Raw genomic sequence first — 14,454 nt, forward strand, 5'->3', positions numbered from 1 at the left:
AAAGAGAGATAGAGACAAAGACAGAGAGACAGAGAGGAAGTGGAGAGGGGGAGAGGAAAGGAAGAGAGAGAGAGAGAGAGAGAATGAGTGTATGTCCAGGAAGCTGAAGGTGGTGATGAGAGGCAATGTTTGAGTTTCAGGACTTAATATTTGTGACGGTGATAAATGAGTGATCAAGTTAGAAAAGGAAAGTGAATGTTAATGTAACAAGTCACATTCAAATGCCACACGAAGACAGCTTTAAGCTCAGCCATGTGCTCCCAGTATCTAATTGTTTTGTCAACTATGGGATTTCTACAGCCACGGCTGCCTTCATGAGACTCTTTGGAGTTGTTGGAGTACTTTCCATTTCATCTTTACTTTTATGGATATCCATGGAACTTATGAGGTCTCAGACATATATGGAGTTCTGATTCTGTGTTGCCAGTATTGAGAATGAAGAAAGGAGAAAAGATAGATTATTATTGTTATCTTTTGTTTTTATATTACCAAAATTTATCCCAGTGTACCCCCACCCTCACTCTCAGAGAATCATTTTATACAAAAACAACATTTTTAAATGTAAAAAGAAAAAGAAGAAAAAAAATTGGCAAAATTGACAAATACATCCAGAAAGTCTAAAAATATGTTTCATACCAATGTATCTCTTACATCTGAAAAGGAATGGGGCACAGTGTCTTATCCTATCTGTTCATATCTTTGCAACTTCTACTTTTGATTGGTTTGTGGTGGTTCTTTCTATTACATTGTTGTAGTCATTGTATATATCGCTTTTTTTGTGTATATTGTGTATATTGCTTACTTCACTCTGTATCAGTTCATGGAAATCTTTCTCTGCTTCCCTGTATTTCTCATATTCTTAATTTCTTAAAACAATGTAATATATTATATTTGCTTAGTAGAATTTGTTGAGCCATTTTCAAGTCAACAGGCATCTATTTATCTTCCAGGTCCTTATAGCTCAAAATTGTATCTATATATATTTCACTTTTATAAGGATTTTGTTTTTAACAATAATCTCCTTTGGATATATACCTTGCAGTAGAATCTCTGGGTGGCTATTTATTCATTGTATTTGCATAATTCCAAATTGTTTTCTAGAATGGTTGTACTGATTCACAACTCCAACAACAATGTCCTAATGTACCATCTTTTGTCATCTTTACCAATTTGCTGAGTGTGAAGTGAAACCCCAGGATGGTTTTGATTTGTATTTCTCTTATTATTAGGGATTTGGAGCATCCTTTCATGTAGTTGTTAATAGTTTGAAATTCTTTTGAGAACTTTTTGTTCAAATCCATTAAGCACATATGTATTGGGGAATGGCTTTTTTTTTTCTTTAAAAATATGGGTTAGCTGTCTATATTATCTTAGACACTAAACTTTTATCTGAGAAATTTATTTTTTTCCCCGTTTGACTACTTCCCTTCCTATCTTAGATGCATTCATTTTGTGTTTTTCAGAAGACATTAAAATTCAAAAAGTATCTATTTTATATTTTGTAATTGTCTTGTGAAGGGATAGATTTTGGTTGAACAATGGCAATCTCAGTTGTAGAAACATTGAGTTGGGATACTGTCATTCCCTCCAGATGGATCTATCCATCAGGAGATTGGAAGTTGGTATAAATGTTCAGGATAGAGAGATTTGGAATCATCTGTTGAACACCAGAAAGAGATGGAGAAGGAACACACATATGTAGATATGCATGCACAAGAGAGACAGAGACAGAGAGAGACAAAGACTGAGATAGAGATAGAGACAGAGACTGACAGAGACAGAGATACAGAGAGATAAAGAGACATTGTGTTGTTAGTTTTTGTTGTTCATCCTTAGCTCTCAAAGAGGACCAATGACACCAGGAGGGTGATGTCTTGACTTATAAGTGAATTAGATTTAAGTGAGGCAGAGTTGTGCAAAGTCATCAGCCTCATTCTCTCCTCCTGGTGATGGCAATGGATGTAGTGGGAGATCATTGCCTTTTTAAGCTAAAGTCTTTCCCAGATCCCAGTTTGTTTGGGGCAATGTCCATTCAATATGTAAAGGCAAGGTAAGAATTGAGGCAAAAGATGGCCTAGTTTGCCTTTGCAAAAGAATCAGCCTGGGAGGGGAAGACCCTCTGAGTTTTTTGATAAATAGACAGACAGAAACAGAGACAAAGAGAAAAAGAGACAGAGACAGAGACAGGGAGACAGAGAGAAAGACAGAGACAGACAGAAATGGAGACACACACACAGAGAATCAGGCATACAAAAGTTTATGAGAAAAGATGTTTATCTGGTTGTTTTAATAAATTGGGCTAGAAACTCAGCTATTGATTAATGAGCGAGTTTACATTTCAATTGATTAATGAAGAAATATCTGGCAATAAGTCTTAATTACTTTGAATCTCGGAAGGAAATTGATATGGTAACAATTCAAGGAGCAGGTAAAAATGAGTGATCATCCACGATCCTGCTATTTTTAGGCCACAGCTTCTAAGCCAGAGATTCAGGATATTTTGTGTATCTTTGACAGTCTAGAGAAGTCTAGAAATGCCTTCTTAGAATTAAGTTTTTAAATTATTGGGAAAAAATGGTAAATTTCAGTTAGAGGTTAGTGAAAATAAAGATATATTTTCCCCCATTCAAATTTGCAGGCCCCTTGGAAGCTACTGCCACACTTCTTGGGCATCCATGGACTTTGGGTTAAGAATCCTTGCTCTAAATACCATTACAACTGAATGTTCTTACTGTTATATAAGGGACTTCAACATACTCTGAATCATCACCCCTCTTATTTGAAGCTTATCATTATACATCCTTGTACACAAAAAGTTTGTTGACTGAGACCCAAAGCTCCTGAGATTAAGTAAATCTAATATTACCTTATTCATTTCAGTCAACACAAACCATCTAGAGACTCCATGTCCTCATTTGTCTTGAGTGAATACCCATGATTAAATAATCACATTCAGAAGGCATGCATAAATTGTCAGTAAATAGTTTCTCTTATTCTCAAAGCTTCTTCCTTTTTTATTTGAAAAAAAAGAAAAGAAAAAATATTTAGTATAGTCTACTAAGAATTAATTAAGTAATGCAGATGAGAGACTAGATAGCCCAATTGATGTTGATACTTACATGATAGTAAAAGAATCAGAAGAAAGATTCCAGCAGTCGCTGAAAATTTTCTACGTAGGTTTATGGGAAAATATTAATAAGATTTACACAGTGTCAAAATTCAATTCTGTTAAATATTTGTTAAGTGCCTATTTTATTTAAAGTTTTGTACAAGGCACTGGTGATCAAAAGGCAAAAATCAAACATTCTCTGTCCTCAAGTAACTTGCATTCTACTAGATCGGATCACTGCTTTTTAGTTTCTTTTTATATGTTGTCTTGCCCCATTAGATTATGAGCTTCTTGAGGGTAGGGATTTTTTTCTTTTTTCTTTTTTTAATTCTCATGCCTGGCACATAGTAGGCAATTAATACATGTTTATTGAATGACTCACTGGAGGACATGATATATATATATATATATATATAAACAAGTAAGTAAATAAAGGGAGTATATAAAATAATTCAAATTAATTGAGAGAGGAGAGAGAGAGACAGAGAGAGAGAGAGAGAGAGGGAGAGGGAGAAAGAGAGAGAGAGAGAGAGAGAGAGAGAGGGAGGGAGAAAGATGATTGGATTCTCATCTGAACAGCTGGGGAAGAGTTTTCATCTCTGATGATTGATAGTATGGGCTTACTATACTAATGAATCCACAGATGCTTTTAAAATATGAAAGTAAGTAAGTGATGCTGTGAAAATAGTATTTGGACCCAGTAAAGAAACTTTTTTTCTGAGAATTCCAAAGCACAATCTGTTACCTCTTCACCTATGTCTAAAGAAAAGGATCTGTGCCTGTATGAATAGAACTATTACTTGTGAAAAAGTAGACATGTGCTTCATCATCTCTTCTTTTGCTCCTATTCAATTCCCACCGCTTCAACTCATATTTTGTAATTCTTTTTCAGAAGACTTCTCAAAGCATATTCTAAACCATACTCCATCTAAAAATGAAAAGAACTGCCTATGTGAAAGTCTTGGAAAAAAGTATATTAATAGCATGTTAATCACAATGAGTTTCTATTGGCAAAATGGATTACTTCCTTTTATGAGGTAAAATAAGATCTAAGAAAGAACAACAAATTATCTAGTTTGATTTTAATATACAACTTCTACCACAATTAGTTTGAATATTGGTAGTGAGATCAATATCTTATCTGCTTAGAGGTGTGTGTGTGTGGTACATGTGTTTGTGATTGAGTGACTCTGTGTGTGTGTGTGTGTGTGTGTGTGTGTTCAACATGCAGTCATACCTCCCACTTAAATTCTTTTTTTAATTAATTTATTTTTTGTTTTCAACATTCACTTCCACAAGATTTTGAGTTCCAAATTTTCTCCCCATCTCGACCCTCCCCCCACCCCAAGATAGCATGCATTCTGAATACCCCTAATCTGCACTCTCTTCTATCTCTCCCTCCCTTCTCTTATCCCCTTCCCCTTCAATTTTCCTCTAGGGCAGATAGATTTCTATACCCCATTTCCTGTATATCTTATTTCCCAGTTGCATATGAAAACAAATTTTTTTTAACTTTTTTTTAATTGTGGGTTCCAAATTTTCTCCATTCCTCCCTCCCCACCCACCCTCATTGAGAAGGCAAGCAACTCGATACAGGTTATACATGCAACACTACAGGTGTAGTCACGCAAAACACTTCCACAGTAGTCATGTTGTGAAAAACTAAGTATATTTCCCTTCATCCTATCCTACCCCCCATTTATTCTATTCTCTCTTTTGACCCTGTTGTTCTTTAGAAGTGTTTGCTTCTGATTACCCCCTCCCCCAATCTGTCCTCCCCTCTATCATCCTCCTGTTCTCTTGTCCCCTTCCCCCTTATTTTCTGTAGAGTAAGATAAATTTCCATACCCAATTGAATGTGTATGTTATTCCCTCCTTAAGCCAAATCCAATGAGAATAAGATTCACTCATTCCCTCTCACCTTCCCCCCAGTTTCCCCTCCATTGTAAAAGTCTTTTCTTGTCTGTTTTATGTGAGATAATTTATCCCATTCTACTTCTCCCTTTCTCCTTCTCCCAGTATAATCCTCTTGCATCCCTTAATTTTATTCTCCAGATATCACCCCTTCATCTTCAACTCACCCTGTGACCTCTATTTATCTGTCTGTCTATCTATCTATCTAAGCATACATACATATGATTTTTTCCCTCCAACTATTCTAATACTGACAAAGGACTCATGAGTTACAAATATCATTTTTCCATGCAGAATGTAAACAGTGCAACCTTAATAAGTCTCTTATGATTTCTCTTTCATGTTTACGTCTTCATGTTTCTCTTGAGTCTTGTATCTGAAAATCAAATTTTCTGTTCAGCTCTGTTCTTTTCATCAAGAATGCTTGAAAGTCCCCTATTTCACTGAATATCCATTTTTTCCCCTGAAGGATTATGCTCAGTTTTCCTGGGTAGGTGATTCTTGGTTGTAATCCTATCTCCTTTGCCCTCCGGAATATTATATTTCAAGCCCTGTGGTCCCTTAATGTAGAAGCTGCTAAATTTTGTGTTATCTTGATTGTGTTTCCACAATACTTGAATTGTTTCTTTCTGGCTGCTTGCAATATTTTCTCCTTGACCTGGGAACTCTGGAATTTGGCTACAATATTCCTAGGAGTTTTCCTCTGGGCATCTCTTTCAGGAGGAGATCGGTGGACTATTTTGCCCTCTGGTTCTAAAATATCAGGGCAGTTTTCCTTGATAATTTCTTGAAAGATGATGCCTAGGCTCTTTTTTTAGATCATGGCTTTCAGATAGTCCAATAATTTTTAAATTCTCTCTCTTGGACCCATTTTCCAGGTCAGTTGTTTTTCCAATGAGATATTTCACATTCTCTTCTATTTTTTCATTCCTTTTGATTAGTGTTACAGTGCCTTGATTTCTCAAATTGTCCCTATCTTCCAATTTCTCCATTCTAATTTTTAAGGAAGTATTTTCTTCAGTAAGTTTTTGGACTTCCTTTTCTATTTGGCCAATTTTGCTTTTTAAGGCATTCTTCTCCTCATTGGCTTTTGGAACCTCTTTTGCCATTTGGGTTAGGCTATTTTTTAAGGTGTTATTTTCTTCAGTATTTTTTTGGGTCTCCTTTAGCAAGCTGTTGACTTGTTTTTCATGATTTTCTTGCATCACTCTCAGTTTTTCCTCTACTCCTCTTACTTGCTTCTCAAACTCCTTTTTGAGCTTTTCCATGGCTTGGGACCAATTCATATTTTTCTTGGAGACTTTGGATGTAGGAGCTTTGGCTGTGTTTTCTTCTGGGTGTATGTTTTGATCTTTGTTACCAAAGAAAGATTCTGTGGTCTGATTCTTTTTGCACTGCTTGCTCATGATCCCAACCAATTACTTGAGTTATAAACTCTTTGTTAAGGTAGGAGTATGCTTCCAGTGTGGAGAATGTACTGTCCCAAGCTTTGGGGGTTTTGTGCAGCTGTTTTCAGAGATACTTCTAGGGATTTGAAAATTTTCAGTTCTTCCAAGGTGTTATGATCAAGGGCAAGGTATTTTCTCCTTTCCTAGCCTGTGCTCTGGTCTATGAGTGACCACAAGCATTCTTTTCTGTCTTGGAACTGTGAGAAGGATTCTCTCTCCACAGCCACTACAAGCTCCACCACACCAGTGCGCCTCCTAGCCTCAGGAACACCACCCAGAACTGTGACCCAGATCCAAACACGGGCAAAGCAAGGGAATGCTGCACCAGCAGAGAGATCCCTTCAATTCCCCTCTGATCAGCCACTTGATTCCCCCTCAGTTTGTGGGTGGGAAGTTCCAGAGGCAGCCACTGCCCAAGGACCACATGGGAATGGGGTTGGGACCCCGTTCTTCTATCTCTCACCTCAGACACAGACTTTTCCTACTGACATCTAAGTTGTCTTTAGTGTCCATGGGTTGAGAGGTCTGGAACTGCCACAGCTGCCTGTGATTTAGCCCTCTGGGGCTTGCTCCAGTTTTGCTGTGGCCTGTGTGCCCACCCCAAACTGTGCTCCTCTTCCTGCCTGGCGCGATATGCCTTTCAGATCAACCATCCAGGTTGTCTTGGGCTGGAAATTTGTTTTGCTCTGTCTTTTTGTGGGTTCTGTTGCTTTAGAATTTTAGAGCCATTTTTTTTACAGGTATTTGGAAGGGTTTGGGGAAGAGCTCAAGCAAGTCACTGCTTTTACTTAGCCATCTTAGCTCTGCCCCCCTACTTAAATTCTAAAACACAAATTCTGACCTTGTGTCTCATTGAGGCTGGCTCAGACCTTTACTGTATCTGGTTTTATCTCTAGGGAAAGGCAGAATCAGAGCAGAAATATAAGACATGACTAGCTGACATGCTGTGCAAGCCCTTAAAAATTAAACTAAAACTAACTTGTTTTTCTGTTTGTTTAGTATTGTGGAGAAGTGATTTCTTAGTTATTCAAATATGAAAATGAAGCTAAGTCATCAAGCCATAAACCTAGCAAGGAAGACTCTTGGCTTCCCCTATTTCATGCTGCTTAAGCTAAAGTCTGAGGAACAATGTTCTTTTGGAGAGCTCTTGTCTGACTCATCAATTTTAATGTTAAGATAGTAGACAGTACTCAAGAATTTGGAGAAGATATATGAGAAATTGGTAAAGAAAAATGGGAAATTTACAATTCTGTGGTCAATAAGCAATTTCACAGGTCTAGTGGAAGCCCCAAATAGAAGATGTTCTAGGATAACTGGCAAGATACAAGCTATGTAGATAAACCTAGAAAAGATATAAATTTGTATATCCAAAAAGGGGCTAAATGAACAAGTAGTTTTGAATGATAAAGAACTTTGGGGGAGGAGAGGCAGCAAGGTCAGAAGAAAAGTACCAGCTACTTGAGGGGAGGAAAGTGAGGGAAAGGGAGTTATTCAATACTCCTATTATCTTTGGTCATTTTAAAGTAGTTATTCACTTGGAAGTTCAGTTTGCAAATTTACTTTTCAAATGGAACAAATTAAGAAAATGAGAGGCTGAGAAGCAATTACATATTGAATGTTAGCACAAGGTTCTCATCAGCAGGACTCTGATGAGATTTTTTGAAAAGAAGAGAATCAAAAAGTCATTTCTTAACTGTTAAAATGTAGCCAAGCAGGTAAACATGTAGGGTTCTGGTGTTTGGAACCAATCCTGTTGAATAGTATTGTTTTTCTTTAATGGCCCATCATTTCTTCTTTTGTTCATGCACCATTACCACAGCTTGAACTGCTATTTTGTAATTCCTCCTAATAAGACTCCTTAAATCATATTATAATATCTTAGATTTAAAATGAAGAGAACTGACTGCAGGAAAAAAGTAGAAAATATACTATTAACACCCCATGTTGAGACACTATGGCTTTGTATTTATAAAATGGATTACTTCTTTTTAGAAAGACAAGGAAGAAAGAAGAATAAATTAACCAAGTCATTTTAAATATAGTTCCTATCCAAATTACTTTTTATATTAAGAGTAAGATAACACTACAGTATTCCCTTATTTATTAAGATACTCAGGCTAAAATCACATCCCATGCTGAAGTTTTGAAATTTGGGTCTTATTTCCAGTTGACCATCACAGCACATTCATTCCTTCATCCGTTGTTAAGGTTTCATTGTGTATAGAACACTGTGCTAGGTGCTGGGGGCAGGGGAGAGATGGCAATTATATAAAACATATAACCTACTCCGATGGAGCTTAGAATTTAACCCAAAATAAAATCCAAATATGGATAACTACAATACATAAGAGTTAGGTGGTTCAGCAGATAGAGCATTAGACCTGGAGCCAGAGAGATGAGCTCAAATTGGGTCTCAGACACTAAGCAGCTGTATACCTCTGGGCAAGTCACCTAACCTTTGTCTATTTCAGTATCCTCATCTGTAAAACTAGAGCAATAATAGCACCTACTTTCCAAGGTTGTTGTGAGCAAAATGAGAAAATATTTGTAAAAACACTTTACAATTATTAACACACTATACCAATGCTGCTGTTGTAAAACATTGATCCAAACACTCTGGAAAAGAACTTTGAAATATATGTGTGTGTGTGTGTGTGTGTGTGTGTGTGTAACTTTGAAACCACTGCCAAGCATATACTACTCTAAGGTGTTCAAAGATAAAGGGAAAGGTTTCACGTACATAATAATAGCTAAGGCATTTTTTTTTTGATAGCCAAGAACTAGAAGGAGAATGGGTTTCTATTAACTAGAGGAATGTCTGAATAAATTGTGGCATATAAGGGTAGTGAAATATTATTGTGTCATAAGAAATGACAGATAAAAATCCAGAAAAACTTAGGAAGACTTACGTGAACCAATGGAGAACAAAGTAAGTAGAACAAGAAGAAAATGATCTCAATAATGAAGAGGAGGAAAAAAAATTGAAAGAACTTAGGACTCTGAACAATGCCATGTATAATCATCAAGTGAAAAAGGAGAAAGAGGAGATTCTATGCATGGGGAATGGGAAGGGCACAGACACCTAAAGGGTGCAATGGTGTATATTTTGGAGCAAGAGAGAAAATCAACATTGCCAGAAGGTAGAGTGTGTACAGGATTGCAATATGAGATAAAGTTTGAGATCTCTTATATTCCAACCATTCCTATACATTTAGTGAACAAAATCCAGTTTACTACTCTTCTTTCCATTTTTTTCTCTTACATATATTGGAGAAACTAACACTTTTGGGCAACTAACACTTTGGGCAACCCTGATGCAATTATTCCAATCCTAAATCTTCCTGAACCATCCAAATAATAGAATCTTTCATTATTGTCCATCAGCAAAGCCATAGGTTATTACTTTGCCAGACAAGCATCAAAAATGGAAATTATTCCCAATAAGCCACATAAGTGTATGTCTGAAATGCTGACTGTAAATATCCCTGAGGGACTCACACTTTCTACTGAAATATATTCATTCACATGAATCTGATGTAGTCATTAGATTGTAAAAAGGGAGGCCAGAGAAGGATGCTGCCTCAGACATTATTTCCCTTAGGCCTTTAACCTTAGCTCTGTTTAAACTTTGTCCTTATTATTAGTATCTCCTGACCTTCTGAATATTCTTTCTTTCCTCATGATTATGTTACCTGGTTCACAGTCTTTCTTGCTACCCCCTTTCTCTACCATCATCATCAGACTTCAGTAATGACATTAAACCTTCAGAATCTGGACCTGGTCTGCCTATCTAATCTGATCTCCTAGTTCAGTCCAACTCCTATTCCCATACTGTTTCACTGGCTAATGGGAGTTTTCTTCAGTTCTCAATTTTGTCTTGTCTTCTTATCTTTGCTCTTGGCATCTATGGATTCACTTATTCCCCTTTTATTGGCAATCTTTCCATCTGTCAAAGTCTGACTCATGTGCCATTTTCTCCAATATCTCTTCCAGTCTCTTCCCAAACCCCAATGTGAAAGTACTCTCCTACTTCTCAAATATGTCACAGCACCCACCCTTTCTGTTGAATGTAGCTAACTTTCCCTCTATGTACAGATAACTAAATCATGATTGTTTGTGTCCTTGGCCTTATCCCCATTTGGTTGTAATTTCTTTGATTGGGTCTAATATCTATTTTCTTATCTTTAGCACATAGCACAATTTCCACGTATTTTCACAAATGTTTGTTGAATTGAGTTTAAATGGTTTTTCCTTTTTATTTTTTTTCTTCAAGGATTATAGATAGGTAGATATAGATATGTAGATAGATATTCACATACATATATATGTATATATTGTAGAGCTTGTGTTTTCTCTCTCAATATAAATATACATATAGATATATAGATATAGATAGATACACACACATATATATGTATGTATGTATGTATATTGCTCTTCTTAACATTTTAAAACTTCAGAAATCTGTTTCCAATCCATATATTTGAAGTTTGGATGAGGTCACTTTGAGGTATTTTGTGACAAAGAATGTTTCATGACCTTGAGTAAATGACTTGGGTGTATGATGTTCCCTTTCTATCTAGTGGCCCTCTTTTTTTGACTAGGCAATGGGGTTAAGTGACTTGCCCAGGGTCGCACAGCTAGTCTTGTGGCCTTCTGAAGCCCTGAACTTTCAACTCAGTTGTCATTAGTGTATACTTATGAGTATCAATGCATAGTTGAACTAGTAATCTCATTTTAGGCTCAACATATGTAGGCAACTTCACAAAGAGTTCTATAATAGCTGACTTTACTTAAGTTTTTAAGGTTGACAAAAATGCTTCATATACTACCCTGTGAAGTAGATATTATGGATATTATAACCCCCATTTTACAGAGTAAGAAACTGAGTTTCAAAAAATTTGGGACATGTCTGCATTGACAGCTAGTGAAGGTCAGGGGCAGAATTCAATCCCAGGTTTTTCTGATGACAAGTTGAGAATGCAGTCCACTGTGTGAGATTGACTGACTTAAGTACATGATACTTAACTTTGTTTCCATCATGGGTTCATATGTAGAGCACATAAAAATTAAGGAATGTAGAGGTCACTAGAGAGTCATAAAGATTATTGAGAGCTAAAGAAATAATGCCTATGAAGAAAAGATGAGCAAATAAAGAATATTTGTGTTGAAGATTTGAAAATATGTAAATATTCTTTAGGCATATGAAAAATTGATGGGAAGAGGAAGATAGGAAGTTGGTTTTCATTTTGACTGAGAACATAGCAAGCATTTCAATTAGATGTAAAGAAAACTGTCTAGATATGGATCATTGTTAAGACTTAGAATACTCGGAGAAGAACTGAGAACTGGAATTGGGAAGGTTTGGAAGGGGAGGGTACTCAAGTTTTGGATCACTCTAGCGTCTTGTGTTTCTTTCTAGTATACCTCTTTTGACCTTGTAACATACTTTAACACTTCTATGAGTATCATCATCACGACCATAAATCACAGGATCATAGGTGCAAGGCTGGAAGGAAGGAGCATCTGCTTCAATTGCTTCATTTTAAAAGCATGGAACTGAGACCTAGAGAATTAAGTGATTTCCTCAAGGGCATAAAGGAATTTATGTGACATGTGACATGCATGAAGGCCATGTAAGTGACAGAAGCGGCCTTCAAACCCAGTCCTCTGACCTCAAATCCAGGGTTATTCTCTCTGTACTGTATTTCCTTTGACAATCATCTATACACTGTCTTTTGGTGTTTAGCGCCAAATTCCTCCCCCGCTACCTTTTTTTTCTTCGATAGAACTGTGATTTCCTTGGTGAGAGGACCTCCTGGTATGGATATTCTATATACTATATCATATTGGCAATTGATGCAATTAGGCAACCCACAATCTTAGGTAGTATCCTGGGGTTCTAAGAAGATAGTTAACTTATCTATAGTGAGATGACATTTTTAATGGCAACACAAGGCAAGATTTTCTTTCTGAATCCAAGTCTGGCATTTTAGCCGGTATAGCCCATTGTCTCTTTCCTTGTCTTTTAGGATTGAATAACAGTGACTACAGGTGATCCAACAGTGTAGTTCTTCTCTGTGACTTCCAATAAAGGGAATAATTTGCCTAGCAGAAGGGCAGGTTTCCTTGATTTTACTCAAAGTACAAGCCTCTTCATATAATTCCCTAGAATGGTACACTGTACTTAGCTCTTTATCGATTTTCTTGTATCTAAAGTGAAGATTTGTCTAGTGAGTTGTGAAAGGGGGAAAGGGAAAAAAAAAAACTTTCCCTAGGTGAAATAAGAAAATGTCTTCCAAGAGAGAAAAAAATAATGACTGGGAAAAAGCTGTAGTTTTGCAAGGATGAAAATCAATGGCATATCAGAATTTGGAAACTGGGACACCACGAACGATTCAGAATCTTTTCTCAGTCTTACTGTAGTTAAGATTTTCTACTGCTGTGTAGTTATATACTATACTATCAATACCCTCTTTTTAGTCCTATATTGTTAGCATGTGTTTTTGTTACTTTGAGAATAGAAGATGTACTGTTCAATTCCTCCTGACAGTGTGACAATCTTGAAAAACTGTAGGCACCCAATCAAGCTGATGGATAATTTAGACATCTAAACAATGAACATAGCACAATTTCTTGGACATCTGAAGGTGTCTCTATGTAGTGAAGGAGTTAATTTAGACATATTGCATGCTTTTAAGATTGACATACATTGTATCTTTTTTTTTTAGTGAAGTTGATTTTCAGTCACACTCAAACCGACATGCATTATTTCTTTACTGTCTGGTGATTGGCTCTTGGCATTATATTGATTAGTTGATTAATTTGATTGATTTAGTTTGCATTGAGTACCCACAAGATGCTAAATGTTCTACAGAGTGACCTGCTGAATTATATTTCCAATCTTGTCTCATCTCTGGCTGCAACGTTTAATTCCAAGATCTATTCCTTCCTTTTCATTTCCACAGCCAAAATTCTGATGTTGGTTTAATCTCATTCCCAGATGACATTGCATGTCTGTACATTTCTTTGCTAGTTTTCTTATTTTTCATCTAACTTCCAACCAATCAATTCAAAATGCTGTGGGCTTCTCTGTTCTCTGTACCTTGAAATACTTTATATTTATGAAAAGAAGGCTATTTCCCCTGCTATGGTGTCCTCTAGTTTGTCAACTGTATATAATATTTCTCTTTTCTATGCCTAAAAATCCACTATTTTTTAATCCATAGTATGTTTTTCTGGATCTCCAAATAATATGCTTGAAATGAATTTATGCCTTTCTTGTTAGTAAATGAATGCTTTTAGTAATTGCTTCTAATGTAATTTTTTTTTTGGAACAACATGGCATTGTTGTTCCAATACTAGACTTGAAGTGAGGAAAATTGGCTTCTAATCCTACCTTTGACGTTTACTAGTTTATGACTATATCAGTCAGTTGCTTAATCATTCTGGGCCTCAGTTTCTTCATCTGAAAAATGGTGAAGATAATACCTTTAGTATGTGCATGCAAGAGTTATGGTCAAATTCATATGAGAAAATATATATAAAATACATTGCAAACTGTATAGTGCTATATAATCATTATTTGTTTGCATTTTCATGATGATTCCACAATTAATGACCATTTTACTATAGATCTTTTTTCTGTAATCTTTACAGATTATTGTTGGTTTTCTCATAATTTCTCATAATTTTCAATATACAAATATCAATATACAAAAATCTGTCATATTTACTATTATGTAGTAGGTCATCAACAAGACCCTCTCTGTCCAAATTTTTCTTCACAATTAAGGACAAGTCTTTATACTTTTCTTTGTGGGCTCTTGAATGATTCATTAATTTGTCCTGAAAGAGAAGTTAAGTTTTATAACTGATTTTGGTTCTGGATAACAAATAATGAAGGATAGCTCTCTTCTCAGCAAGGAAATACAGGAGTCTGAATGTTGCATACTTTTTCAGTCATAGTCACTGTATGATTTA

The sequence above is a fragment of the Vombatus ursinus genome, unplaced genomic scaffold (genome assembly GCF_900497805.2).
Source record: "Vombatus ursinus unplaced genomic scaffold, bare-nosed wombat genome assembly UNPS02000577.1, whole genome shotgun sequence".
NCBI lineage: Eukaryota > Metazoa > Chordata > Mammalia > Diprotodontia > Vombatidae > Vombatus > Vombatus ursinus.